Source organism: Petromyzon marinus, chromosome 52 (genome assembly GCF_048934315.1).
Source record: "Petromyzon marinus isolate PM22_M1 ecotype Great Lakes invasive population chromosome 52, UKy_Petmar_22M1.pri1.0, whole genome shotgun sequence".
Taxonomy (NCBI): domain Eukaryota; kingdom Metazoa; phylum Chordata; class Hyperoartia; order Petromyzontiformes; family Petromyzontidae; genus Petromyzon; species Petromyzon marinus.
Genome location: NC_133718.1, coordinates 6,037,975 through 6,043,974, shown reverse-complemented (window position 1 = coordinate 6,043,974; position 6,000 = coordinate 6,037,975).

The window sequence follows — 6,000 nt, the reverse complement described above, 5'->3', positions numbered from 1 at the left end:
TCTCGTGGTGAAGTGGACTTTATTCTAGAGCAACTCGCAGATCATAATTTGTTCTGCAACGGAAGGTAAAATACAGCTGCCATTTTCACACTCTTCTCACAAGCCTGTAGTTGGAGCCCTAAAATTAATACGATATTTTCATAATGTAATAAAATGGCAAGATAATATATTGTGAGTTTTTTTAGAATATATTTTCTAGGATTTCAAGAGTATTCTGGCGAAAGGACACTAACAGGAGCAATAATTGAAAAGTTAGAGAAATTGAAATAAGTCATGGTCAGTCTTCGTGTTCCTTATTCCCACCTTCTTTCGTGTAGCTATCTATGAACTGTCTTCCGTACTTGAAACAACAATGGAAGTTTCTTAAACCTTCTCCTTCCCCAGCCTCTCACCCAGCAGGATCAATGGCTACACCACAGTTAGTCGATCTGCAGGTCGATCACGTGTAGTGTGTGTACTCCCACCTCTTCCAAGAGTGACGTCCTGCATAACCATCACCCTGCCATACATAGTAGGGGTAACCAAAAAGAATGACAAAATCATGAACAAACACAAGATCCAGGTCCGATTTAACACATTACATAAAATCGTGATCTGATCCCATCTGTGAAGGACAAGATTCCTGACATGCAATATCCCAGCGTCTACAAACTAAGCTGTATCTGCAGCAGCAGTTACATTGGGGAAACTAAGCGACATGTCTCGGGACCGTGTTCATGAGCATAAGGCAGATCTGAAACACGGCAGGACCAATACTTCTGCCGTGGCTGATCATTATTTCAATGCGGCTGGCTCACACGAAATGTATTTCTCTAAGACGATGGTACGTTGCAAGCCTACCGGCTATCAACAAAGATTCGTTCATGAAGCCATCCATATATACAGACACAATTTCAACCGACAGGAAGGTTATAGACTCAGCAATCATTGGAAAGATGTCACCAACCACTTTGGGTCATGACTTGACTTGTGTTTTCTTGTCAATTAACCTCCACCGTCAGCAGTGTGGTGTGTGGAGCGGGGTGCAGGGATTTCTTGGCGGCCCTTTGCTGCATTGGCATTGCTGCTGCATTGGCATTGCTGCTGCATTGGCATTGCTGCTGCATTGGCATTGCTGCTGCAGTGTCAATGTTGGTGCTGCTGCATTGGCGTCGCTGGTGCTGCTGATACACTTGGGCTATCACTTTATTTGTATTATTAGTTTTTCTATCTACGTGACTTTACCGAAAGAACCAAAGAATATGAACTCTTCAAAGATATCCGGCCAGCCTGGAAAAGTAGGCCAAGTACCCCGTAGAGGTGCAGTATTTGGCCTACCCTTCTGCTTGTCGAGGGCCCTTCCACCAGCATATGCGTGAGCAAGACATTGCAATGCTGCACCTTTATTTACATGTTATGTTGGGGGTAACTATTATATACAGGAGTTTGACTTGGAGATCTATGAACGTAACGTTGAAAACACCCCCGTGAATAGTGGTATAGTCCAAAGTGCATCTAGTTATGCAGGACGTCAGTCACATTGCATGCTTTTATACATCATCAAACGGCAAAAAATATTTGATGTTGCATTTCGCATGTAAATTTCACGCATCACATACATTAGTATCATTGAACCCTACCTAACCCTTGGTGTTAGAGACCAACCCACAGAAGCGGACATCACAGAGCTGTATGTATGCATGCTGAACTTCTTTCGCACCGTACGTAGCCATCCGTGCTGATCGGAGGTGCGAGGGCAAGGACAACAATTTACAAAAAAATAAATTATAAAGAAATTCGTTTTCATGATCTAGATGATGTAAACGTGCATAGCTCCAGTGGCTTCCTAATATCGGAAGGAAGAGCGTTCCAGACGGCCGCAGACGTGCATCTTTAAGCTCACGATGCAGTGTGCCGTCTTTGTTCGATGGCAAGCCAAAAGCTGCTGCGAATATGACTGCAACTACCTCGTCCAATGACCTCTCGATTGTCCAGACACTGGAAGTGGGGCAGCACTTTCCCATCCAGTCCTGCCTCTTTGAGCAATAAATGTGTCACATGACGGTCGAACTGAAACGTTTAAATTCCAATGTTATTCTTTCAGGTGGAATTATTCAAATTAGTTCTTGACTTTAAGCTTTCGTGACTGCAGGAATTCAAGTTTCTTTGAACCTACCTCCGTGACTTTACCCGAAGACCCAAATAATATTATTCAAATTATGTGCACGACTATATTTAATCCCCCCTCAATCCGCTCCCCACCTCGAGCTATTGTGGCTGTCCCGCGATAGCCCCCGAAGCGCGCTCTGCGTTACATCACACGGCGTGGTTTGATGTCCCCCACGTTCAGAGTGAACCCCGTGACTCCGCGCGCGCGACTCTCTGTGTTGTATTGACGTCGCAAAGCCCGGGGGGGGGGGGCATTTCCAAAGGAGGCCCCCCACGTCTCTTCTAAGTCGTCACCAGCCCGAACCGTAAATCCCACTGACGTTACCGTGAGCACTCTGATGCCTGTACGCGCGCAAATAGGGCAAGGCCCAACGAGCTACGTTGCTCTTTTTCAGAAGCGACCCGGCCACAAACAATAGCCCGACGAAGTGGCTCGTCGCGTGGACATTTATAGCAGCAGCCAAACACTCCAAACGCGTGGTCATGTTGATTCTGAATGCGGAGGGAAAAACCGGAGGACCCGGAGAATAATCCACGCGACCGCCGCAAGACGCAACACTGCAAACTCCAAATATGCAGCAGCAGCAGCAGCAGGCGTCAAGGTTGGGATCGAACCCACGACCTCCTGTATACCAGGAGAGGTAGTTAACATCTCACCACCGCGGCGCCCCCATATCAATGTTATGCAAGTGTTGCTGGATACCGTCTAATCAACGAATTTGTCTGTAACTACCGATTGTGCGGTCATTTTTGACGTTCGCTCTGCCTTTTGAACGTAGGCTTTCGCGACCAATATCACCCATAATACGGGTTTTTTTTTTAGTTAGATCGCGTAAATATATAAATGTGTGGTTAAATCCGCCACCAATAATCTGGCTGTCGCCTGATGAAGCTGGTTGTAATGCACTGGCGAAACGTCGTGCTCAGATTGTAAATGTTGTGGCTTGGCTCTCCAACGCACCGGTGTTGCTGTACTAGTGACGAATTGGCCACGTTCTGTTTACGTGACAACCCTTACTAGTTGGCTGTGTCGGGTGGTGGCGGGTTTAACGACACATTAATATTTATTAACGCGATCTAACCCACAAAACATGTCCTATGGTTGCCTTTTGGAGTTTGATGGGGAAAGAGAATAAAATAAAATTGTGATCAAACAAAAGTCTCCGAGATGGCCGCACTGTTTAATGACATACCCCCCCCCCCCTCCCACACACAAATGCAAAGCTCCCCCGTATAGCCTTAACGGACTGTTGGGGCAAGTGCTGTTAGCGAGCAGCACCTATGAAGACCGGCACGGCACACGAGGGGGTGGGGTGGCAAGCATCACGCCCGGCTGCCTTTGTCTCCCCAGTGGCGATGCTTACACACCGCACCAGGTACTCATTTAAGGCTGAGTCGACCTAGGGGAGGCCCAGGACCGGTTCAAATAATCGTCACCGGTGTTCAGGGTAAACGGAAATCGAACCCGGGTCGCCGGGTTCGCAGCGCAGTGCGCTAGCCGCTACACTACAGCGCCCCACACACACATACAATATAACCGGTATTTGCCATACCGTATATCCCATTGATGACATTATAAACTAAATTTTTGAGGAGAGTCCTGCCAATTTTTTGCAGTAAGGGATGATGCTGTTGCTGTTGCTATGCGTTAATCCATTGATACAACAATCATCTTCACACACACAACAGATTCCGTTCCTCCCTTAAAACAACCCCCATCTCTTCTCCCTAGCCCATCATGCGGCCTAAGCTCCCTGGCTACCTCAAACCCGATCACTACCCCGATCAGTACTCCTATCACTACCCCTATCACTACACCAACCCCTATCACTACCCCTATCACTACCCCAACCCCTATCACTACCCCAACCCCTATCACTACCCCTATCACTACCCCTATCACTACACCAACCCCTATCACTACCCCTATCACTACCCCAACCCCTATCACTACCCCAACCCCTATCACTACCCCAACCCCTATCACTACCCTTATCACTACCCCAACCCCTATCACTACCCCAATCAGTACTCCTATCAGTACCCCAACCCCTATCACTACCCCTATCAGTATCCCGATCAGTACCCCAACCCCTATCACTACCCCTATCATTACCCCTATCACTACCCCAACCCCTATCACTACCTCTATCAGTACCCCAACCCCTATCACTACCCCTATCACTACCCCTATCACTACCCCTATCACTACCCCTATCACTACCCCTATCACTACCCCAACCCCTATCACTACCCCTATCAGTATCCCTATCACAACACCAACCCCTATCACTGCCCCGATCAGTACCCCTATCACTACCCCAACCCCTATCACTACCCCTATCAGTATCCCAACCCCTGTCACTACCCCTATCACTACCCCTATCACTACCCCAACCCCTATCACTACCCCTATCAGTATCCCTATCATGAGCCCAACCCCCATCACTATCCTTAACAGTACCCCTATCACTATCACTACCCCAACCCCTATCACTACCCCTATCAGTACCCCTATCACTACACCAACCCCTATCACTACCTTATCACTATCACTACCCCAACCCCTATCAGTATCCCAATCATTACTCCAACCCCTATCACTACCGAACCCCTATCAGTACCCCTATCAGTATCACGACACCAACCCCTATCAATACCCCTATCACAACACCAACCCCTATCACTGCCCCTATCACTACACCAACCCCTATCACTGCCCCTATCACTACACCAACCCCAATCACTGCCCCTATCACTACATCAACTCCAATCAGTATCCATATCACTCTCCCAATCCCTCATTCACCACTCCGACCTGTTCTGCTGTCACCATTAACCCACTCTTTCTTTGAAGCGCCATCACCTAACGTACAATTGTGTCTTAGTTGTAAAGCGCCTTTGGATTAAGGCGCTATAGACAGTCATTGTGTATATATATAAGATGAGATGTATTGTAATAACCACAGCGTGGCGTGTGCCGATTGCGTGAACTTTGTCCGCGCTGACGATTTGAATTTCGCGCGTGCGTTGCGTGCGCTCTGGGGTCCAATAACCGTGCGGTAAAAATCACCCGCGGCTCTTACACTCGTTGATTTTCTTTTATTACAAACTTTATTCAAGAGCTCTTTTTATGAACACATATAATGCCAGTTTGACGGTATTTGTTTTTGTTAATATATTTAAAAACAGGAAACTAATTTAAAACATCGTCCCAAATTAACCACCCCCACCCCCCCCCAGGTGTGAATATTTAAAAGCGCTGATGCCTCACTCGAACTCAAGAGACTTGAGAGACCCCAGGTCCCTGACCGTGGAGGTCCGTCCAGTTGGCCGGAGCCCGTGTCTCTCTTCCACTCTCTCCCACTGTCTCCCGCACTCTCCACCACTCTCCCACTGTCTCCACCACTCTCTCTCCGCACTCTCCCCCACTCTCTCCCACTCTCTCCTGCACTCTCTCTCCCACTCTCTCCCCCACTCTCTCCTGCACTCTCTCCCCCACTCTCCCACTCTCTCCCACTCTCTCCCCCACTCTCCCACTCTCTCCCCCACTCTCCCCCACTCTCCCACTCTCTCCCACTCTCTCCCCCACTCTCCCACTCTCTCCCCCACTCTCCCACTCTCTCCCCCACTCTCCCACTCTCTCCCACTCTCTCCCACACTCTCCCACTCTCTCCCCCACTCTCTCCCGCACTCCCCCACTCTCTCCCCCACTCTCTCCCCCACTATCTCCCCCACTCTCTCCCCCACTCTCCCCCACTCTCTCTCCCACTCTCTCTCACTCTCTCCCCCACTCTCTCCCGCACTCTCCCACTCTCTCCCCCACCCTCTCCCCCACTCTTTCCCCCACTC